Source organism: Lactuca serriola, chromosome 9 (assembly GCF_051521515.1).
Source record: "Lactuca serriola cultivar US96UC23 chromosome 9, Lser_US96UC23_V15, whole genome shotgun sequence".
Taxonomy (NCBI): domain Eukaryota; kingdom Viridiplantae; phylum Streptophyta; class Magnoliopsida; order Asterales; family Asteraceae; genus Lactuca; species Lactuca serriola.
Window position 1 is genome coordinate 32,688,716 of NC_136416.1, and position 26,557 is coordinate 32,715,272.

Genomic DNA, 26,557 nt, shown 5'->3' on the forward strand with positions numbered 1-26,557 from the left:
TTGTCCCAAAAAAATCAAGAACATAACCATATATTGTTGCATCTTCAAAATCATGTTCATCCTAATACCAATATCCAAAACAAACATTCATCCCCACCCCTTCATCTCCCACTTCTTCGGTTACATGACACCTTCTTCATTATCGTCATGTAGCTTGTTTATACACCAGCAGAAATACTCCAAAAACCATTTGCACCCTACCCTTTAAACCCTGAAAACCCTATCTCTAGTGCGAGAAGCTGCTAAGGTTTCGATTAGATTCCGGCGACCATAAACGAACATGTACAAAAGGGTTTATGAGTATGAAGACCTCCATATTTGATGCTACATATGTGTGTGTTATGAGGTTGAAGACGATTCTAGAACCCTAAAATCTAACTAAAATCGAATCTAGAACCCTAAAATCAGAACTCAAATTGATTCTACATCTCTGACGGATTTCCCATGTTGCTTCGCATCCATCTTCGTTGGTGAAGAGGTTGAGTCTCATTCCCATTAAGTGTTCGATTGCAAGCAAGACTGGTACAAGCAAGCATTAAAGAAAGTCGATTTCTTGCTCAATTTCTTCTCTTTAGTTCTCACATCTGGTTCTGGGTTGATTGTAATCAATAAACTTTAGGTTATGAAAATTTTCACATATCTTCGTTTCCATGATCATTATTTGGAACTTTCTTGGTTCGTGAGAGGAGGGGAAACCAGGGGCGGTGGTGATTAAAGAGTAAGGTGTTCATCTGATGACCATTGAAATTTCAATTTGACATTGACGGGAAGAAATGGTTTATCAGAAATGGCAACAACATGATTTGGGGAAGGAATCAAGTTGGAGAGAGAAAGAGAGAGAGAGAGAGAGAGAGAGAGAGAGAGAGAGAGAGAGGGGTGGACATGTGGGCCTAATTTTATATTTAATAATAATAATTTTAAAAATGAAAGAAAAATGAAAATTAAATTAATTAAGGGTATAATAGTCTTTTTAGTTTGGACAGGGACCAAAAGTGCAAGAAAACTAGCTCAAAAGGACCACCAATCCAAAAAAAAAATGTGATTTGGACTAAAACCCCAAAAAAATACATACAACATAGACCAGTTTTACAATTTTGTCTTTTTTTAATAATCAAATTAGTGAGTCGACTATATGTCATGTTTACATTTCTTATTGACATACTATATTTGCTTACCTATTAGTAACATGTTTCCCAAAACTTGTAAAATTCATTTTATATAGGTAAGAGGTTAAAAATAACCGAAAAGCTATTATTTTTCTATTGATTTTATTTTTGTCCCGGTAATAAACTTTATAAATCGTATGCTTGGAATCATTCAATTTATTTTTGTCATTTTTACGTAATAAACTAGCAAAAATCGTCTTATTTTAGTCTTTTTAACAGGGTATAGTCATTTCTTACATGACTAAAATTAAACGATTTTAAAAGTTCATAACCCGAAAGTGAAAAGAATAAATTGGTTGATTAAAAATAAATTTTTGAAAAGTTTATTGTAAGAAAAAGAAGTTGAGTGAATAAAGATAGACAAATAGAATAATTGATTTTTTAACCTTTTCCTTTTTATATATTAGCGTTAATGTCGGAATAGGATAATGGCTCTTTTACAAAATTACAATTTTGAAATTTGTTGGATTTTTAACAAAAAAAATCTCTAGTTTTGGTCTTAGCAAGACAAAAAATATATATATTGTACTTCTTTTCAAGTACATATAATTAGAAAACAAAGCAAGGTGTTAAATCACATTTATTTTAGAGAGAGGAAAATGAAGAGAATATTCATGTAAATATTAGAGAGAGAAAAATTATGATCCGAAGAAAATATTCATGGAAATTTTATAGAGAAAAAAATGAAGAAACGAGATATATAGTTTATTTTTGGCAATGATTTAAAAACCATTTCTTTAGTTGAATTGGTCTGATAACTGGCGGTTTAACAGTCAGTTTAATCAGTTCGATGGCCGACTCAACCAAAAAAAATTCTACATCTAACGGTGGTATTCGTCGGCCTTCGAGTTGTATACATTCCAAAAATGTTCAGTTTTCTATGGAAATTTTTTGTTTTTTAATAGGTTAATGAAATTCAACTATACAAGTCCAATAAACCGATTCGAACGGTTTTTGAAGAAACCGTCTGCTTTGATCTGTTCTAAAAATTATAATAAAATCAGTCATTATTGAACCGCTATCGTCCTCAGTTCCCTGTGTAATCGGTTCGAACCGGTTTTTAATAGGGGTGTGCATGGGTCGGATTGGGTCGGTTTTGGACTAAAACCGAACCTAACCCATTAATTTAGGTAATAGATTTTATAAATGAGTCTCAATTTATTACATCCCCATTTTCACGGCCAGAAAAGACCGATTTTGTTTATGCTTTATAAAAATCAGAGTACTTCTTTTAGTGAAAATGTTGTGGAATTTGTTCCCAGTAAAACATGATAAATACGTTATCAAAACATTTCCAAAGAAATGTATTTTTATTCATTTTAAAATATTTGGGATGTCATCGTCGATACAGAAACATAAGCATAAACAGAACTTACATTCATTTACACTAGTGATCTACATCTCTTTAATCCCTCAGTGTAATGTAACTTCGTATCGACACATGTGATACAAATAAGCTTGAGTGGGTCAAGTTGGGAAACTTGGTGAGTATACAGGGATTTCAATCCCACAATGTTATATCATATATATAATTTAGAACTCACAAAATATACAATTTCACCATATATATAAGCAACTCTTACCCCACTTCGTTAATCCTTACAATGAGACTATCCATACTCTCGGACCTTAAATTTTACCTGCTACTTAACCCATACTCTCGGACCTTAAATTTTACGTGTTACTTAACCCATACTCTCGGATCTAATTCATGCTCTCAGATTAATAATTGTGCCCATTCCATAATCTCGGATTAGGGACAAGTGTCTATGTGTAAATCCATTCTCCCGGATTAACAACGAATGACTATGTCCTATCCGTACTCACGGACTGAGGATGACTGACTATGTCTTAATCCATACTCTCGGACTAAGGACAACTGACTATGTCTTAATCCATACTCCCGGATTAATGACAATTGACTATGTCCAATTCATACTCTCGGACTAGGGACAATGACTATGTCTAATCCATGCTCTCGGATCAATGACATATACTAAAGCTCTATTCTCTAAGTATAACTCACTCGTACTCGTAAGAAAATACTACCCAATATTCCTCATAATTAATTTAGGTTTACTCTTTATCCTAAATCATCATATATAATCAGGTATGTTCTTTAACACGTATTTCAGGCTACATCAATTAACTCGCACATAAACATATAATTAATACTTCAATCAATACTTGTATTAAAATCATGTTCATGAAAGGGACCATGCAGTCACCTGCAAAGATGGTGACTCGGTACTCGGACAACACTTCGTTTACTTTAAAACAAATTTCCGTTGACAAAACTTGTTATCATTTCCACTAGAGTTTAGTCTAATGTTCAACGAGACTAATTAATAGTCTAGCTATTATTACTATTATATAAGCGTTAAACAATACTCTTCACCCATTATGTATAGACAAGGGCAGACATTAAATACCGGAGGGCATGATCATTTTGGCATATAACACTTCTGAAATCCAAAAACCCAGGCGGCCTTTTAAACCGGATTCCCTGTACTACGAGTGGTTAACAATATATTATAACAACACTTATATAACCTATAATAATAGCTCAAATAATTATTATAAGGTCCTAATAACGTTACTATATTTAAATAAAAGCTATATTATAAATTAGGTAAGCGTATCTTACCTACGAGGGGGTTTGGCTAGAAGTCAGACTCTGCAAGGGCAGAACTTCCTAGCCGAAAGCTCTTCTTCCCGGAGTCGTCGAGCGCTTCGGGGCTTTCTTCTAGCGCTATGGGAGTTTTGGGAGGTTTAGAGAGAGGGTAGAGAGAGAATGGTGGAGGTGTGAAGAAATGAGGGTGGAAGGGGTTGTATTTATAGGGTGAAATATTGTTGAAATTGGTGCCACATGTCACCATCTAGTGGCAAGCCTTGGGGAGAAAGCAATGGTCAAGATTGTGTCACGTCACCCATTTTGCAGCACCACCCTGCCGACTTCTAAACAATGTAACTTTCGCATACGGGCTCTGTTTTCGACGTTATTTATATCCACGCGTAGGTAAAAATAATATCTACAACTTTCATTTTGACTCCATCGACTAAATCTCAACCGATCTTAAATTTAATAGTATAAGGAGATTATATTGTTAAATATCCGCGTAAAATTCATAACTTCTACATACGGACTCCGTTTTCGTCTGTCTTTTTACCGTTGAGTTCCTAATAAGGAGATCTTCAATTCTTATTTAGGTCGCGTAGGCCAAAAACCATTCGATCTAAAATTTGAGTTTCGGGTCATGCACTGCTATGTTAAATCTTAGATTATTCATAACGTCCTCATATGAAGTCAGATTTGGGCGTTTTTTTTTTTTTTTTGTATGTTCTCGGTTTAACGTATACTACAACTTTTCTTTAGATTTCTAAGCCTAAAAAGTCCTCCATCGTAAATTCACTATTTACGTCTTCCGGTGTCGTGCTGATTTTGCCGAAAAATTTTGTTAGATCATAACTTTTTCGTTATAACTCGGATTTCGGTGTTTTTTATATGTACGGAACTCTTGTAACATATACTACCACTAGGGAAAGATTAATCCTTCTAAATAATCTTACATCAAAAACTCATTTTCGATGTATATTGTCTCTAAATTGAATAGTCTGGATCTGCGAGCGTTACACAATTTGATTCCAATTTGGGTATTTGTTAATTTGTTGTTAGCCAAATGAATCAATTTTGACGCCAATAGTGACTTTTTTTCGTATTTGTATATCTTTACTGTTCTTTTTAGGTAATCGGTTTTATATATGATGTTATTGTATCGTTGGATGCTTTGTCTTTTTGCTAACAACAATGCTCTTGTATTTCTTTTTCTTTTTTTCTTCTGAAATAAGATACAACCTCACTTCCAGCTTTATTACACCAAATCTTGATTGTTGACTTAAACTATTTGACCATATAAAATTTGATTGTAAACTTTAAAAATATTAAAAAAAAATTGGATAAATACGATATTTTCAAGGTTAATATGAATAAATATGATATTCATATTTAAAATTGAACAAATATAATAATTTGATTTTATATATATATATATATATATATATATATATATATATATATATATATATATATATATATACACACACACTACTCGTTACCCATGCAAAGCGGTGGCGGCAAATAGTTTCATTTGGGGGTTAGTTCTATTCGGAAACATGTTATACTGAAGGAACACAAAACAAATATATTGTTATGAGTCAGTTGTAACTTGTAACTCTCACAATAAATTTTTAGTACACATGGTATTTTGATACCCCTTCTGTCGATTATTTGTTTCTTTCGGCAAGTTGATTCGGGATAAAAATAATAGGACGTTCGATAAACACAAAAATATCATTAGCATTCTGTGATTATGTCAAGTTACAAGTTACACGCAACACATCGAAAAAATATCAATTATTAAAATAATAAATGTCTTTTATCTATCGTAATGGTATATTCAGATTTGTTCAAGTAATGTTTCATAGTTGTGAACATTGGAAAAGTGTACCAGCGCTTAAAACCAAAATTATTTTGGAATTATTGATTTTGAAACCGGAACCCATGTGGATAGGTGTTGGTTACTTAAATTTGGAGTTGCTATGGGTCAAACCAATTTCCATTTTTCGTTCCTTTTTTTTGGATTCGCTACTGGTTAGCTATCCACCAGGACCGATTGTGGGACTGATATTTAAAAACCATTGAATATCTATAATCGAAGAGATTATGTATAAAATAATAAAGAGCAAATTTGATTTTTTAAATATGAAAACTAACATAATTAAAAAAAATTCTCCATTGGTCATAAGTTTTATTCACTTTACCATTATTTTCTTATTTTTCTTTCAACTAATAATTTTTTTTCAACAAATGGTAATTTAATTCATTTTTTCTTTTTTGTTTATTACATCATTTTCATATTTGCAAACTTCTTATTATTATAAGCATTTTTATCTTTGAAAATATGCTCAATTATAGCATTTGTGATATAATTTATACCAAGCCTAAGATTTGAACTTTGTTGATTAAGAGTCGGGTTCAACTACTCTTCATTGGAATTACATTGTTGTTTTCCATCCTTTCATCCGCTGCCATTTTCTTGGGTTTTTCAACTAATTAAAAATGCTCTTTTTGTATGCAAGAGATAAACATAGATGTCATTTATTTAATTAATGGAGCATCATATTTTAATTTCTTTCAATTACAAGATTGTGCTTTTATGAATGTCTTGAAGTACATTGCATTTAATGCTTTAATTGATAGGTGTCCAAAGTGCTCAGGTGATATAGCACAAAATGAGTCGAACCCTATCAAGAAAAGTAAGAACTTATATATAACAATGACTCTAACCTAAGCTCATATTAGTCATTATAAAGTAAGAACTTATAAATATGCCTTCCTCCAATCCAGGTGTGGCCTTATTTTCTGTAAACATGGAAAAACTTATATCAAAATAGAATTCTGAAACCCCAACAGTTTTTGGTTCACTGTTTTAGCTAGCCCAACCTGGGTGTCACTAAAACCCACTCCCAGTTTTAGCAATTCCGTCCAACTTTTAGCAAAAAAAAAAAAACAGTAAACACCATACATGTAGTTCCAAAGTTGAGAACTAACTACAAGTTTTATCATCTTCAGCAGATCATAAATTATGTGTACGATGATTAGGGTCTAAAGAAAGATCCTTCTACAATACGCAGTTTCCTTTTCTTGTCAATATCTTGTGCCTGCAAATAAAAATAAAGTTTAAATATGGAACAAAATTACAATAGGTGTACAAAAAAGTCTAATATTAGTTTCTTTATTTTACACTTTTGGTCTTCTTAAGTAAATTAATTCTTTAGTCTAAAATATGCTTTTTTTGGTTCACTGTGTTCTGGGTCAAGGCGCAACCCTTTCTGGTAATGCATGTGCAAAAAATAATTAGATGTTCACTAATCACTATAAGAAAACACTTAAATTATTATTTTCATTTAGTTACGGATTATAAAGAAAATAAACCTTGTAGCAACATCACGGTCAGCTAAATAATTATAGGCACGACCAAGCAAGAAGCAATGCCTCTAGATTATCCTCATCGTCTTTAAGCATATATCACGATTTCGAAATTACCCCTGAATAATCCTTGGTAGCTAATAATAGCTTTAGCTTAAATAGTTTGTCCTGCCACATGGATTTTGTATTGCAATATAAAGAAGAAACACAGTAAATGAATTGAAAAATGAAAAGGTTGGAATATACTGAGTTATTACCTGTGAGTATGCAGGAGAAAAACAAGAACCACTTTATTAATGAAATCCAAAGCTTTAGTGTAATTGTAATCGCCATGTTCAAAAAGATTGTTGGTTGTATCTAAAGCACCATGTGCTTGATGTAACTAAGAAAGCTCCTTCTCCACGACTGAATTTTGAGGCTTCATTTCAAGAAATTTTTATAGCTCTCCTCTGATTCCTTGTATCTACATGATAGCCAAAAATCCCCTGAATCATATAAATTTCTAATAAGGAACTACATGAAAAATTTTCTTCAACCAATTAGGGGTCCCAACTGTTTTTAATTCTCAGGAGATGGAAAGCCAATTGAATTGAAATTGTAAGAATGATCTATTTGAAGTTTAAAGAAGAACCTTCACAGGTGACCAAGAACTGAAGCTCGACTCCAGTATGCTTCAGATATGGTTAAGATCATTTATTACATCACTATAACGTTTCACCTCTATATTACATGAAGCTCTCTCAAACAATTCAATAGCAACCCCTGTGTCTCCATCTGGAATGCCATAAGCAGATTCATACCATTAGTTGTGTAATTAATGGTCGTCAAAGAATGGAAGAACCTAAGGTAATCCCTTTTTACCTTCAAATTTTAAGTACAAATCAATATATAAAATCACTTCGAATTTTAGCTACAAATCAATAATAAAATCACATAAGCTCCAATTCAAATTTGATATTTCAAAGTTCAGGCCTGGAAAACACTTAATCAGTATATCAAATCGCAATCAAAACAACCACTCATAGATAGTTCATGAATTGAACTGGCTATAATGAAAACATTCATATAAAATATTAGAAAAGATTCATGATCATATTACCTAGGGAAAAACGAGTGGTTGAAGAGCAAAGATGAACTGGAGGATGAATACATACACTAACCCTCTCAATGCTACCAAATCCATAACTGAGACCATCTTCAATACCTTCATCGTCGCATTACAATGTGTTTTTGTATGATATATAAGTACTCAATTTATGTATGTATGGGGAATTGGGGAGAGGAAGATCATAGGTGGTGTAAGGGCTAGGGTTTTTTTTAGATTGAAGATGAGAGTGTAGAGTGACAGAGGGTTTTCGATTTGGAAACAGAGATCTGAAAATGAAGATAAATAGGTGTGATTTGAACGAGTCTCCTCGTTTGAATGATTCTCCCATGTTTTAAGCAAAATGTGTTTTAAATTGCAAATTAATGGGTCAACACAAGGTATTTAAAATGAAATTGACATATATTGTATTAGATGTTAGTACTGTTAGCTTAATGGTTTGGACGTCTTAATTCTATTTTTAGAAATAGTTAGGTTTGTATAATATATATATATATATATATATATATATATATATATATATATATATATATATATATATATATATATAAAATTCAAATTGATAGATATAAAGTTAATAAAATAATCATTTTTAAATGATACTTTTATTATTAATATTATTATTGGTAAAAGAGTGATATTGTATATTTTGTATTATTAATTGCAGTATTAGTTGTTTACTATTATTAGTTCTAAACTTCTAGTCACAAATGGGCCTTAACTTAAATACACTTAAATGTTTTCTAACTTTTAACGTAGATACGGGCCTTAGGCATTTTTTATATCTTTAAGAATCTTAAAATCCTCCTTTTTGTTGTAAGTTTATAATAGATGAATATAATTGTTTTGGGAGGGTCCTGATACTAGTTTGGTCCGGCAGTTTTTACATGTGGTTTCGATTTTATTTTTTTATCATTGGGATATAGTTTCTGTTTGGGTTTTCTTGCAGTTTAGCACAATTTTTTTCCAAATAGACGTCAGTACGAATTTTCTTTGCTACATTCCTCAAATTGTGTGTTTGGATCAAAAGCGACTTCCTTCGTCTCTCAATATTTTTTTATTGTCTGAGAGAACTGAAGATCGCTAAAAAGGAAAGAATTTTAGAGATAGCGAGACATTTCAAGAAAGAAATAGAGTTTTGGGTAGAAAAATATAGCCGTTGAGATCCGTCTATATTGACTAGGCCCAAAAAAGTTACCTTTGGTCTTGGAAAGTGGAAACTGGTTGTTAACTTGGAATCTCACCCGACCCGTACCCAAATTGCCTTAAAGTCAACCCATACCGACTTTTACACCGGTTTTTCTTGGGCCAATTTTAGATTGAGACCAACTTTGGCCCAATTTGAGATAACTTCAAAACCGACGAGTAGATGAAAATGTGGACCGACCCGAGACTGTCTTTCTGGAACAAAATCGGATTGCTCGGTCCTAGACCAGTCTGTCCTGTCTTGGTCTAATTTTCAAGATCGGTCTGAATCGGTTCAACATCTCAGACTAATGCATAATAGGACATTTTTATGATTTTTTCAAACAAAAAAAACTTTTGAAAATTGAAAAAGCCATTGGACTAGCTTTTTAAATTAAAGTGCTTTGAAAAGCCTTCTAAATTAATAGGCTCTTGACATGAACTTTTAAATTTTTGTGATGGTCTCGTATGTTCTCAACCAGTAACTTATACAAACACCACTAAAATAATAATAAGAAAATTATTTGTTCTCATAAATAAACAAATCCTGGAAGTTCTCTTCGGTATATTAGAACACGACAAAAATTTAAGAGGGTGTTTGATATAGTTTTTCAAGTGAGTTTTTATTTTTATCTTTTTTTAAAAATCAAAAAGATGTTTGGTAAAATGAAAAAGACTTTTATAATAACTTTTTCAACAGAGAAAATTGAGTCTTTTTGAAAAGTCACTTAAATATGACTTTTATAACTTTTCAACCACTTAACACATTAAATTGCCTTTATACACCAAAAGCTAACTTTGTAAACATGTCCTTTTTAGTTTTTTTTTTTTTTTTTTTTTTTTTTTTTTTTTTTTTGTCATTTTACATATAAAAGTTAAACAAAATATTTTTTAAAACAACTTTTGACTTTTTCCCCTCAAAAGCTAATTCAAACGCATTTTAAAAAACAACTTTTATAAAAAATACTTTTACAAAAAGTCTTTCAACAAAAACGACTTTTGCCCCACAAAAGTTACCCAAACACCCTCTAATTGTCATATTAGAACTTGTTTTTTCAATTGAAATAAATATGTTACATATGTACAGCGTCTCTATAATACAAAATTTCAGCTATTACTAATCGAACATTTAAAAAAAAGATTAAAAAAAATGATAAAAATAAAGAAAAAATAAAGGTTAAAAAGAAATCCATAAACAAGGAGTTAGAAATAATCATCTTAAACAATCGGAACCTTTGAATGTGTTTTCTTTATAGGTTTTAAACCATTAGATCGGTTTGCTTAGGTCACCTTCATTAAATTAATTTCACACCCAATTTATTTGGATAGCATGGTATAATTAAGAACAACTTTAATTATGGAAACAATATTACAATAAATGTCGCATGATACTATAATTAACCTACATCCGTTGAAATGGAATTTACTAAAATCCAAAAAAAAGTTTTTTTTTAAAATTTTTTTTTGAAAGAGTGTAAAAGTGAATTTTATTAACTTCCAATAAAAGTTTCCTAATTGTCAAACAAAATTTTATGTCATTCATTTTTAAAATCACGTAATATGGAGGTACGTTTCATATTTGAAATCCATTCACAACTAATATGTAGCATTTCAAATAAAAGATTGATATCCTTTCCAATTTTATTTTTTTTTATAAATTATGTATAAATATAATATAATTAACATGTTGTCACATTTTCTTGAAAGATTTTGTCATTCTTTTTTTAAATCATGTAATTTGAAGGTACGTTTCATATTTGAAATTCATTCACAGCTAATATATATAATTTCAAATCAAATATTGATACCCTTTCCAATTTCGTTTTGTAAATGATGTATAAGTATAATATCATTCATATATTATCACATTTTCTTGAAAGATTTTATTTGCAACATAACGTTCAAATACTCTACATCATCAAAGTCAAATACGCCACCATCTACATCAGGTTATCAAAGCCTTTTGATTTAATGGTGAATTCTTTTGCAAATCTCCTTATTATAGTTTATGTGCACAATTTATGCGTTATTCTTATCTTTTTTCTTGCTTTGGTCGAATTTTCATGTTATTCTAATATTCGAAACCTTACTGATGTTTGAATACATATATGGTGTTCGATTAAATACCTCAAAAGAAGTACATTTTAACTGTCTGTTTTAATATTTGATTCTGTTGTATTTGTCCTGCTTGGTCATGTTTATAGAAAAATTTATGCTGGTGAGAGCCTCTTGGAGGGTTATTTTCGTCAATGGAAAATTTCTTGGAATGTCTACACTTATTAAACAACTTTTGACTCATTATCATGCACGCAAGGAAAATATCGAACAACATACTTCTTAGGTATAACCAATGTATTAAGCTTACCTACATCACTTGGAGTCAACTCCTTCTGAAATAGATCCCTACATGGAAACCCAAAACTACCTTTTTGATCTGGATATAGAAGATTATTCTGCTCATTCGCTTTCTCTATAATCCATAACTCATCATACTTACCTTGACAAGTTCCATGTTTGGATATGGTACACATCTTTTTCCCTTTCACTAAATGTCCATCTCAATTCAAAGATGTGATTTCTTTTTCACGATAATAAAGTTTAGAGCTTAACAAAGCAATGCATCAAAGGTTATGTGCTTTTTGTGATAGATCAGTGATTCCGATTTATTTGCTACATAAAGGTGATAAATATAGTTCATATGAGCATATTTTGTAGTTAGAAGAAGTTTAAAGTACAACATAAATTCTAAATCATCAATGGCATATTAATGAACCGTTAGTATGTGTTCTTTGCGAGAAAATATAAAAGTACACTTAATAGATAGTCAATCCCAAAAAATGACATAAACAGTTGCGTGTTAGTTTTCAAAACTTACATAACGTAGATGTTTATCCCCTTCATACTTCATTTTCATAATAGTTGACAGTTTGTTATATAGTTTACTCTTTGTTGATATATGTTATGTGGTTCTTAACATTTGTAGTGTGTGTAACCACATGTTAATAATTGCTCTTTGATCTTCTTTGTTAATTTTTATATGGTTAGCAACTTGGTATTTTTTTTGTCTTAATTAAGCAGATAAATATTTTTCTAAAACATTTTTCTTTCTTAAGCAAGATTGTAGGGAGAATATGGACCGAGACACCTTAAAAATTTCTATGGTGTTGGTACCATCATTGCATTGAGGCACTATACAATATAAACAAATATCATATTTTGATTGTTACATTATTTTTAAATGTAACTATTTATTAATTGATTTTCTTTTTTGATAAAAATATGGATACATGAATAAACAAATACTTATTTTATATGTAGATTTTAATAAATAAAAAAAGTTTTTATGTTATTACTATATATGCTAATTTTTGAAAAAAAAAAATTAAAAAACTAGATACATTTTATTAATATAACAAATAAAACAAAATTGTCTACTCCTATTTTACACGGTTCGTATTACCTGGTTGAGTCATATGTGTTTAACAATCATTAGTTTTTTCACAAACAGAAACATGACTCAAAGCACATATGCTAATTGTAGTAACGTTTCATCCTCCATCATCTACTCTAAAAATGGCGATTTCCTTCATAAGTTTGATTTTCATGCTATTGTTGATCTCTAACAAGTAGATGAGGTTTATATACTTAATCTTCATTTATGAAATACACATTATGTCAAATAGTTTTTGGATAATTTTTACCCTCATATTTCATTTTACTTATTTTATTATATAATTTGAATTTACATCAATATTTCTCAGAAGAAAACATTGATCGTTGTCGGTACAATTAAACATGTGTGTATTGATGTGGAATCGTAGTATTTGACTTGTACTAAATGTCAAGAGAAAACCATAAAAGTCATTTTAATGCATGAGAACCAAAAGCAAGATAAAAAAAAATTTATTGTCACACTTCATCTTGAATGAACAAAGACATATATGTTGTTTCAAGGTTTTCAATAATTCTTTTATGTATATTATTATAATTTTCGGTTAAATTTTCCTATTTATATTACTGAATTTGTTTATACCAATCGTTTTAGTTTCAAAATCACCATTAAAGTACACGACTTTACTGGTGTGCATTCACTTACGTTATTTGATCGTGACGCAAAGAAACTACTGAAAAAAATCGCACAAGAGTTGCTTCAAAAGTTTAATGAGGTTATCGATATTAACTTCATTTACATAAAACTAATCTTTACTTTTTGTCTATCTATATTTAGAACCATTCATTTTTTTTAGGAGGGTGTTATGGAGATTTATTCATCTGCTTTGAATGCACTTTTGGATTAAAAGTTGGTGTTCAAAATTCAAATTTCAAATGATAATTTGAAAAACAAAGTTGATGGTTATGCAATCTCAAAATTCACTGTTGATAATACAATCATTACTGAATTGGAAAAAATAAATTAACATCGATCATGTAACATTCTTTTACGAATAATACTACAAAGACTACATTTATTAAATTTTAGTTTTTATATTTCAGTTGATCAGCTAACATATTTTTATGTACAACAAATGTAGGCAACATAATCTGATTCGTTTAACGTGTTATTGGCAGATCATACTTCTGGAGAAGGCAATCAAAAACTGTTAATTTCAAAGCAAGAAAAATAATATATGATTTTCATGATTTTGTTTGAGTAGTTAGGTGATTTTAGTACTATTGATTTCATACTATTTGGTTTTTCGTTTTGTTTTTTGATGACTTTGTTTCACACTATTCATTTTTTGGTTAGAATTTTGATCATTTAAATATATTTTGGGTTTTATGAAATGTTTAATTATTCAAATCCTCATTTGTGCAATAACCATGATATATGTTTGCAAATCAACATGATATATCTTCTTTTGTATTTCTTTTCCAATGTACATATGAAATGAATGAGTATTGACATTATTAATAGTTATTATAAAAATATATGTACACATATGAAATGAATAAGTTTTCTTGCATCATACATCTAATAGTTAGCACATGAAGGACAATTATGGTTCATAGTATGGACCTTTTTAAACTCTGCCTACATGTTTGCGTTCAATAAGTAGAAACACGGCTCAAAACCCAAAAGCCTCTTTTATACTTCAATCATACCTTACCCACTTTAGTCCCGACCTCTACCCATTTCTACATTTGATTGACAAATAATTCATCATCACATTTCCAAATGTGCGCTTAACTATTTTCTTCCCAGTAAAATGTAAAAGGGAACAATTACATATGAAACTTAAATAATATAATTACACAAAGAGATAAAAGTACATTACTATTGGTTGCATTTCGGCCGATGAAGGTTAAATGCAAGATATAGCAACGTACTTCCATTTTTTTTTGTGAAATATAGCATCAAAATTTTATTTATAATTCTTATTTTAAAAAAAGTACGGTTTTTTCTTATTAAATCACTGTGGTTTCAAGCGATACATAAAGCTTTTTCTTAATTGAAGAGATGGAACTTTGAATGTCCAGTGTCGTTGTCTTCATCTTTGAATTGGCCATTTTTCCATCCTCACTTTGTTATTGATATTTTTCAACCACAAATCCAATATTTCTTCTTGGCATAAAACCTGGGTTGGTGGTTTTTGTTATGTCATCTTCTGAGTCATCAAAACCAAGTTTTGTTTAATCTTGTTATACTATAAAGACACAGTAAAACCAAGTACTTTACAAAGTTTACAATCATTTAGAAACTTTCACCTTTTATATCAAAGCCATTATCATTGCAATATTGACTTTGATAGATACGATTGGTATATGTTAACAGATTCTATACTTGTGCAATTTTTTTGACAACTATTTTGTTCTCATTATTGATCTTTTACCCGAGGTTTCCATGGGTTGTAACCTAGATAATTAGACATTTCGTTTTATTTTTTTAGATATTTCAATATAATCAATAACACGAAGTCTCTTTATTTTACTTTAACTTATTTTTTTTATTGTGTCGGTTCTTTTATAACTTTATATGTATTTTTTTATATGTTCTTTCACGTTTTGTGCGGATCATAATCTTAGTTAATACTTTAATAGGAAAAAGTTGAAATATTTCGTGGAACTTTGTCTTTGCTTTATTTCAGTCTTTTGTTTTTTATTTTTTTAGTGAATTCAAAATTCCACTTGGCGATCTGATAGCAATCCGAGTAGATTATCGGGAAACATTTTGAAAAAGTCTTGTACAACATTAATTTCTTCTTTAGTCTTATTTCCTTTGACTGTATCAACACGGTATGTCAAATAAGTTTGACATATTTTCTTTGAACACTTTCTTGTTTTTATCATGTTAATAACACTAGAGGTAAATTCACATTTATCTCAATCTATGAGAACCGGTTCTCGTCTGGTGGATTATAGTGTCACAAATTTCTTCCCACATATGATTTTAGCTTCATATTTGACAACCAATCTATTTCACATCAAACCCTCTAAATTTCATGGGAATAAGGTTCCCATGGAATTTGAGTCCACCACATTTAATTTACCTCCCCCCCTCCCCCTTTTTTTTCTCTCCCTACTTCTACTGCACATACGGAACATTTTTACCAAATTTTTGAGACACATAAGAATTAAAGAAATTGATAGTCGAAGACTTGATTATTTCATTCAATGATCAAAATAATATATACAATCACTAATCAAACTTGCAAACAAACTAGGAGGCTAAAACTATGAAAAGATAATGATAACCCAATCCAATAAGAAAACTAATAGGGATAATGACAGCAATAAAATTCTTTAAGAATAAGTAGCTCCCAACTAAAAATAATGATGTGTAATAGAATCCAAAAGAGATGTACCTAAAACAACATCGACATCTTCACGAGCTATATACATAGTCATTTGAAATGCTTTAACTTTAGCTTTTGGAAAATATTTTCTTTCTACCTTCACTTTTAGGCACAATGCAATTTGGTGCAATATGACCGATTCATGGCACTTGTAACTTAGGGTCCCTTTTTGCAAACATTAGCATAACATGTCCTTCTATCTACACTTACGAAAAGTAACCTCAAATTATTTACTATGCACATTTATTCTCTTATCCATTCCTTCAAATATTTTTATCTTATTGTCAAATGCTTTCTTACTTTATATTCTTCATTATTCCTTTTGTGGACTTGAGTTCTTTGCCTTCCATTATGTATTTCTCCATTTTCTTACTTTTCTCATCTTTTCTAATCGCTTTTTCTAAAGTAATGGGTTCTCCAAAAAATTTAGTTTAAACTTTCATGGTAGTATCCCTTAAACATATTGGCTAATCTTGGTTGCCTCATTGGGTACCAACCTTCATGCAAAGCTTAATAGTTTGTGGAACTTAGTATTATATTTAGTTATAGAAAAGTTTTAGGCTTTGAAAATCTAGTGAATATGCCCAATGTTGAGTCTTTAAGAATTTTAGATAATGGGAGATTATTCAAACTCAAAATCAAAACCTCCAAAAATACTTTTCAAAACCAAATATACAACTATAGATAGGAAAACAAAGCTTTAAGCAAAGTAACATTGCCAAATTATTATTAACCGATAGAAATCACCCTATGGTTTGCATATCTAGACAATAATTTTCTGAAGTTGCTTTAAGGCAACACCCTGAAACCTAGATATTATTCCAAATGATAAATACATTCGAAAAAGAACCAATGAATTTGAATTAGGCTCAAGTCTCAACTTTTATAAAAAATAAAAAAATAAAATATAACCCACACAATTTGGATGGCCCATGTCGAACCCATCTCATGGTTGTAAGAAAGTTAGGGTTTGTGGTGGAGATCTGGATACCAACTAGGATCGTGATTACACTTTCCGAACTGATATTTCTATCTTATGTCTGGGTTACAAGAAATTCAGCCTAAAATAATCTAAGTGGACACTTACGATTCTAGGCATAGAAACCGTAAGCCAATTTGCTAGAGAGATTCTGTGAGAGTTTGATGAAAACGAGAGCTTAAATTTGTAACCGTCTTCTGAGAAGGAAGAGTCGTTTATATCTTAAACGAGATTAGGGTTTTAGTAGGGTTGGGCCGTCATTAGTTACTTTTGAAGCAAACTAGGCTAATCCGGATTTAATAAGGATTTAGGGTTATCAAAACTAACGAGTTTTGTTAGTTTTACCATAATCACCCCCAAGAAATTGAATTTTCCACTATGTTCCCATATGTAAAGTTCGGTGAGGTTTTGGGGCACTGCCCCAAACCCCTTGGACCCCACTAGGGGCTTTGCCCACCGGACCTCCGACTAGTCGTCGAACCGACTTTTAATTCGATCTTATACATGTGTGCACTCCGCACAACCCCGTACTGTACATATATTAGAGTATAAAATTATAAAGTCATTTAGCTCACATGTTAGTTCCAGTTACTTAAAATAACATTGTGACACTAAAATCACCAACAATGGTCTATTGCATGGGTAATAGATCGTGGTATACTAACATTATTTTGGTCATATGAAGTTTCAAACTTGGACCTTCAAGTAAAATTTCATATCTTGACCACTAAACTCTCACAATTTTTGCAGCAGACTTCTCTTCTTTTTGAACCGAGCAAAATGTTGTTTATAAAGCTTGCAGATGAAGACTTCCAATCGTTTTTTGATCCTTTTAGACTTAAGCAAATTTTTTGTTTCCACAAAGTTTCTTACACTTACAGCCTTTTTTTATTTAGGACAATGTCATGTTACATAACGATGGTTATAATTGTCCACCTAACTGAAAATAACTCCTGAAAACTTATATTTTCATCGTACTCATCCTTTCTATGGATTTTGTGTGCATATACTTAATACTCCTTCAATATTTCTAATATTACGAACAATTATCATATAAAATTTTTACTTGTTTAATCTCAAGTTGTGCCTAATATTGGAATGTTACGTTCTTGTTACATTATCCTGCTAAATTATTTATAGAATTATAGAAATAAAGAGCAAATAGTTTGAAGAAAAATGATTACACCGCGTTCCACAACTATCCAAGCAATTCGATCATCAACATTCAATTTTTCATCCAAATAATTCCAACACAAGAGATGTCTAGAATATATAGATTCAAAAAATAAATAATAACATGATCGTGAATAGTAGTCACATATATCCTCTCATAAAAGAATCATAGGAATACAAAAGGAATAATATTATAAACCGAATGAGAAACATCACTAGTGCCTGAAGAGAGCGACGAGAGATAGAAGCATAGAAGATCCGATCACAACTCCAGAAATCGGAACAGAGAAGGCCACTCCGGCGTCAGGAGAAGGTGCGGGAGCCGTTGCTTGAGCTGATACGGTGGCTGCCACAGAGAATGCAACGACGGCGAGAACTGAAGCTTTCTTCATAATGTTGCTGCTAATTTGCGCCATTTCTTGAAATGAAGAATGATGTCAGTATGAGATGTGGAAGAGCTTTGTTGGTTTTGGTTTTTTTTTATAGGGGAAAAGTAGAGTGACAGCTTGATAAGGGCTGTTCCTTTTTCATTCACATGGGAATCTCATATCATTTTATGTTTCCAGGTGTTTATGGTAATCATGGATTCTTCATATATTATAATACCAATAATTAAGGATAGAACTTTATTTTATATGTTATTCATTAAAATAATTGAATGGAAATGAGACTAAATACTACATAACAATCATTATTTTCACAATTTTAGTAAAATAATAGTTATATATTTTGCAAATATTCGTTGAAGATGTCTCTATTATGTCATTTATCGAAATGATATTTTGCAAACCGATAAGTATATGGCAAAGTAGGTTTTATAAATAAAACAATAGACAATAAATTATGAAATTGTTAGAATTTTTTCGTTAAATGAAAGTTGTTTTGCAAGAGATTTTTTGACAAAATATGCATGTGATAATCTTCCTATACTTTTGTTAGAAATTTTTCGTTAAATGAAACTTGTTAATGAATAGCCCTTACTTTATTTTTAATTTGGTTATTAGTTTTAGCTATTGTTTCTTTAAAAAAAATGACAATTTTGAATGGTTTTAGTTAACAAAACTTATAGTAATTAATTTCGTTGTCTATCTTTATTTTCAGAGAATTTATAAAACAATTTACAACTTTGGACAAGAAAAACATACTCAGACAGTCAGAAATTATTACCTAGAACTAATTAAATATCTGCTTCTAATCACATTATAGCATATAATCACTTATCACTATACCCCCTTTATATGCATGATAGTATGATCTGTTATTTAAGTCTTTTAAGCACATTATTAACGTGGGCCGCACAAGAAAGCGAAAAAAAAATGGCGCCTAATAATTTAAAAAAGTTGATCCAACCACCACCATCACTACAAACTCCTTTCTACGGCACGGCGCTGCCGTTTCAGAGTCACATCCACCACATACTCTTAGCTGTTGGTCATTCATATTCATATATATTATATAGTATACTAATCTCTTTTCTACTTCTCTTCCTGGGTAATTAATACCAATTTAATGGAAGTTATTCACTGAAGTAACAACATATTGAGGAACACAATTATCTTTTTCGAATTTTAACGAAATAACTTCCAGAAAATTGCGAATAACTGCCCGGAAACACATAGGTTTTTTTTTTTTTTTTTTTTTTTTTTTTTTTTTTTTTTTTTTTAACCTGAAAATATAAATATATAATCTACTTCTAAATTAACACTTAATTTCATCTATGTTTACCACGATATTTGAACCCTCAACCTCAAAGAGAAAGGACACTGTCTGATACCTTTGGGCTAGAAACTCCTTAGTCACAGTAATGTTTTTTAATGTTATTATTGGCATCCTTCAAATTGGTGGCCATTCGTTATAATCTCGATTTGATTGTGATTTCGTACAACACAACACACAACATGAATATTTGGTTCCTAAACCAATATTGATTGTTAGTGCTCCACCCCTTCCTACGTGTTATTACTATGTGTTAAGATGAAACCTAATATAGAAGAAGACAATTATACAAGTTATAATGATCTAAAAATGAGAAGAGCAAAAAAAGAATAATTACTAATGGTGCGAAAAAATGACAATCGGCAGCATTAAGGATTAATCCATCTTTGCTGCAAAAGAATGTCAACTGTAAGAGTGAAAGACGTTATTTTGCCTTACAAACCCTAAAGGGTGATGTATTATATTTATAGATAACAGATTACAGAGGATAGATCCTAGACTTTAGGATGCTTATCTATACAACAAATACTTGTAGTTATCTAATATAATCTACGTAATCTGATCATATATCTTTGGTTTACGTTTCCCCTCAATCTTAACCATAACAAGGTTTAGATTGTATCGAAGCTGATATATCATAAAGCATGTGGTTAGGTTGGTGAATCCATCAGCTGCTTGATCTTTAGATGATATAAAACGAACCTCCAGAGAACTCATCACCACCTTTTCTCTGAAAAAATGAAAATCCATTTCTATGTGTTTAGTTTGTGCATGGAATACTGGATTTGATGTTAAGTATGTAGCTCATAGGTTATCACACCATAGGACCGGTGGTCTTGGTTGACAAATGCCTAATTCCTTGCACATAGATTGCACCCACATCGCTTCAGCTGTTCCATTTGCCAATGCTTTGTACTCTGTTTCTGTACTCGATCAAGATAACGTTGGTTGTTTACGTGAACTCCATGAGAACAGATTTGGTCCTAGAAATACAGCAAATCCTCCAGTAGACCTGCGATAGTCTACACATCTGGCCCAATCAGCGATCTATAAACACACTTAGAAGTCTGGACTTAGACTTTCGAATATGTAGTCCAGTATTGGTCGTTCCCTTTATTTGTCTCAGTCAAGGTTGTAAAAATCACTTGACGGTAGCTCGATGGTCGACTGGTGTTAAGGGATTAATCGGTCTTGGTGGGGATTAATCGAGGATTAACCGGGGGCCATAGATTATTAATAAAATATTAAATTTAATTAAATTTTAATATATCTTAAGAAAAACAAGTAGTTCAAAATTAGAAAATAAGAAAAATTATAATTTGGAAATTTGGAAATACGAAAATATGAACATTTTGATATAATATTTGAAATTTTGAAAATTTGTAAATTTTGGAGTAAAAAAGAAAGTTTGTTTTTTGAATTTTTAAAACTTTTTTGACTTTTTTTTGACTTTTTTGACTTTTGTTGACCGATTAATCCCGCCAAGACCGATTAATCCCGTCAAACCCGATTAATCCTAAATTTCCGATTAATGCCCTAATCCTCGACGGTTAGAGAACGTCAAACGATTAATCCACGATTAATCCTGATTTCTGCAACCATGGTCTCAGTATACGTTTGATAGCTTCCCCGTGGACATCAGTTGGCTTGGACAAATATTGGTAGACTTTTTTTACTACGAAAGAGATATCAGGCTGCGTTAGGGTGAGATACTGGAGACCTCCAACCATGCTTCTATATTTGGAAGTGTCATCATCACCGAGTGCTTTTCCAGATTCCCGAGATAGTATGTATGTAACAGACATAAGGGTTTAAATGCTTTTGCAATTCTCCATGTGCGTCCGATGCAACAGATCCAAGGCATACTTGCGTTGCATAAAGGTGATATCCCTTGAATTGTGAGCGGATTCAATCCCTAAGAAGTATGTGAGGCGACCAAGATCCTTAATGTAGCACCTGGTTCCTGGTATGTGAAATTTATCTAAGTGTTTTGCATTTTTAGCCTTGGACTCGGCGAGTTGTAGGGTTGACTCGCCGAGTAGAGACGGGATATGGAACACGTTTAAGTTGGCGACTCGGCGAGTCCCCGCTGTTTGATGAAACCCTAAATTCCAAGGGTTTGCACCCTATTTAAACCAACCTTATGCGCCCCAACCTCGCCCCCTTCACCCTCAGAGCTCCCTATATCATCCAACCCTTTTTCCTTGTGAGATTGAAGTGCTTTGGTGTGTTTTCTTGAAGATTTTTGAGAGAAAAAGAAGAGTAGATCAAGAAGAGAATAAGGAGGCCTGACATCTTGGTGTTATTTCAGTGATTTCCTTGAGGTATAACTCAGTTTCCCTCTGTTTCCATGCTTATAGTCCCTTATAGCTCCATTAAAGTCCTTCTTGAGCCACTTCCAAGCTTGGGTATGATTTAGGGTCTGTAATAAGTTGATTAACCTTTAGATCTAGGAATGATTGAGCTCCATAAGCTCGGATCTACTGCCTTTATGGAGCCATATTGCATGAAAGCCCTAGATCTACTCTTTTAGTGCATTTTGAGCCCTAAAACCTTCATTGGTGTTTATTTACACGTAAAGTTGGAAACTTTACGTGTTAATCAAGCCCTAGAAACCCCAATCTATGTATGGCATGAGCTGGATTCAAGCAAAATCGAGTATATAGTATTTGCATGTGAAAGACTCGGCGAGTCGAGTTGCGAGTCCTCGAGTTTTCCCCCTTTTCGTGTTTGCGGAGTGGAATAGTGAGTCATGGGGTGTGACTCAGTGAGTCGGAAGCCAGACTCACCCATGGAGGAACTCGGCGAGTTCAAGGCAATCTTCTTGCCTCAAGAACAGACTCGACGAGTTGTTCATACAACTCGGCGAGTCTCAGCATAGCATGTTCTTCAGATGAAGATGAACTCGACGATTTGTTCATACAACTCGGCGGGTAGGATGAAGGACTATTGGACTTTGGCTAGAAGGAAAACTCGTCGATTCAATGCCTAACTCGACGAGTAGAGACAGGATTTTGGTCTATCAAATGAATAAGGGCTCAGCGAGTTGGCAAGCCAACTCGGCGAGTCGGGTCAAATGGAAGTTGACTTTGACTTTGACTCTTGGTTTGGTTAGGGGTAAATGGTCATTTTACCCTGAGGTCGGTTAGCAGTATTTGACTGAGTATTTTGTGGGAATTATAGCTGGAGGATTTCCGAGGCAGCAGCAGCAGCACACAGTCAGTTCCCACGCAGATCAGTAGCTACTTTGAGTTGAGTTACCTTCCAGTAGCGGTGGGTCTACGGCCACAATGCCGGCCCATTAGTAGGAGTTGTATGTTAGATGATTGTCTTTGTGATATCATCTAGGTTTGCTACTACCGGATATGTTATATGCGGCGTGATATGTATATGTGATAGTAGTAGAGTTCGGTTGTTAGGACCGAAGGGTAGGTCAGACACCCCAGGTATGTCTGACAGTATGTGATGATATGTTTATATGCTGGCATGATATGTTATATGTGATAGTGGTAGTAGGAGGGGAATAGTCCCCAAGTTCGGTCGATAGGACCAAAGGGTAGATCAGACACCTTAGAGATGTCTGATAATATGTTATGTTATGATATATGTGATAGTAGCAGTAGGGGGTCAAATAGTCCCCGAGGATCGGTTGTTAGGACCGATGGGTAGTTAGCACCTCATAATTGTCCGACAGTATGTATGATATATGATTGTATGGTATGTGGTATGATAGGGGAACTCACTAAGCTTCGTGCTTACAATTTTCATTTTTGGTTTCAGGTACCTCTTCTTCGAAGGGGAAGGAGCTGGCGCGGTAGCGGCACATCACATACATGCTTTGTATTCCGCACTATGAGATCTTCCTGGGGATTTGTACTCTGACATTTTTATGTTTTATAAAATAGTTTCCAGACACGTAACATCTTTTATGAAATGATATGATCAGTGAATGTTCTATTTCTAATGTTTTGCAAAGTGTATGTTTTAAAAATGAAATTTTTGGCTCGTATTTTTGGGACGTTACAAGTTGGTATCAGAGCCCTGTTTGAGGGATTCGGACACACCTTCGGGGGTGTCTGAAATCAAATCGAGGGATTAAAAGATTTTAAAGAAGCAAAAATATTTTCTGAAAAGCTAAGTAAAGAGTTTTAAGAAGGAACGAAGTGTGTGATGTGCGCGACCAGCCGAGCTCAAGTAAGTATTCCCCAAAGTACCCATACCAGCTTATGTTATGTTTATCAGTTAGAGTAGAACAGCATGCTAGAATAGGACTAAGGATCTAGGAGTGATGCCTTATGTGCCTGCTTTATGTGCTTCAGTGTATGAAAATTTCATGCTAGAATGAGAGGACAGCAGTAGGATAGCCTGTTAGGGTTATGCCTGATAGTATGAGTTTAGCATTGTATGCTAGTTCAGCTTTTCTCTATGAGGACAGATTTGCTTGAGATTGTTCCCTTTTGTTTGAATGTTCCTTGTTTTGTACTTCGTGGGACTTTGAGTGATGGGAGTTAGACATTAGATGAATACGTCACGTCACATGTGATCAAGGTTGAATAATCTTATAGTGTTGGATTTGGCCCTACTGCACAGCTCTTATCTGAGTCTAACCGTGTAGAGCCGAGTCTGTTACTCGAAGAATTATCTGAGCCTCACCACATGTGATAGTATTCAGGTAATGACTAATTGGCATTAGAAGGAGGCCTTCAGCAGCTGAGGACTGGGTAGGGTGGGGTTAGAGATTTTCCTAGGGCAAGCCTAGGATGAGTATAGCAGTGATCAGCAGTAGTGAAAGGGACCTGGTGGCGTCAAGGCCGTCCTTGGAGAAGGTACGGATAGATGTGGAAGGTAGTATGGGCCCGTACTACTGAAAGTAGAGGTTCCGTACCCGAACCGAGGAAGGACAAGATAAGACCGAAGAACTTGTAGTAGGTGTGATCCCTCCATAGGTATCAGTATCGCTAACAATTATTATTTATGTATTTTAGAATGGTGTACTACGCTCGAGGCCAGCAGTTGGCAGTTCAGGAGAGGGATCGGGTTCGGGATCAAGTTTCGAGCCAGTAGATAAGGGGCTACGTGAGTTCATCGCGTCAGAGATCACCAGAGGCATCCTTGAGTCGACCCCCATTATCTTCGGGTCGATCAAGGAAGGGATATTGGAGTTGATGGAGGATCACCTTAGGGCATTCAGGAGCGACAGGGCATCTGGCCAGTCGGGATCTCGCACACTGTCCTTCAAGGACTTCCGGGGCAGTGGTGCGCTGGATTTTCACGGGGCGAAGGACCCCATAGCTGCCAGACGATGGATTGCAGACATTGAGTCTGGACAGATGATTAGCTTCTGCCCTGAGGGGTCGAAGGTGAGGTTTGCAGCAGGGTGTTTACGAGATCGAGCTAGGGATTGGTGGGAGTCTGTGGGTGACTCGTTGGGAGCCTCGGCTGTCGAGGCAATGACTTGGTCGGACTTCGCGACCAGGTTCAGGGCAGAGTTTGCGCCGGCTGTCGAGCTTCAGCAGCTGGCCAGGGAGTTCTTGGATATGAGACAGACGAAGGAGACTGTGGGGGAGATTACCGCCAAGTTCCAGGAGAGGGCGTTGCTGGTGCCCCAGTACGCGGGTGATCAGGATATGAGGAGGACCCGCTATCATGACATGCTACGAGCTGATATTCGGGAGCATGTCAGTTTTTCAACTTGCCCTACCCTGGAATCTATGATTGCCAGGGCAAGGCATAGGGAGATAGATCTGGAGCACATCCAGAAGAGGAAGATAGAGGAGGGACATGCAGGAGGGGCTTCGGGGAAGAAGCCCAAGGGACCATATAGTAGGCCAAAAGGCCAGTCAGGACCGAGCCGCTGCAAGAAATGAGGCAGGCCTCATGAGGGGGCATGTAGGCTGGGATCGTCGGGCTGCTATAAGTGCGGCAAGACGGGGCATTTCAGCAGGGATTGTACCGCCCCTGCACCTGTGATTCAGACATCGGAGTTGCTGTGTTTCCACTGCAATCAGAGGGGCCACAAGAAGGCCAATTGCCCCCCAGTTGACAGCATCAGCGCCGGTTAAGGCGCCAGCTCCAGCTACCCTGCAGATTACGGATGGCCGGCAGGTCAAGGCAGAGGCTCCAATGGTGAGGAGCCGGGCGTTTCAGCTGACTACCGAGGAGGCTCGCGACGCACCCGATGTGGTGACGGGTATGATTCTTTCCCTCTATCTTATTTTTATGATGTTATGATATTGATTTGTGCTTTGTGTATACGCATTAGGATCATTCCATGTGAACGGTATTCCTATTCAGGTGTTATTTGACTCGGGTGCCACCTGATCATTTGTTTCCCTTGCGCTTAGCAAGAGGTTTACTGAGTCTTCGGGCATGTTGGATTGCCCTTTAGAGGTAGAGATTGCCGATGATCGATCAATGCGAGCGTCAGCAGTATTCAGGGATTGTGTCCTA

The 26,557-nt window shown here is 33.7% G+C and overlaps 1 pseudogene; it reads right to left on the reverse strand.

Annotated features, from left to right (window-relative positions):
• Positions 1-6,751: 6,751 nt before the first annotated feature.
• Positions 6,752-11,976, reverse strand: LOC145075512 (dnaJ protein P58IPK homolog; annotated as a pseudogene).
• Positions 11,977-26,557: the final 14,581 nt, after the last annotated feature.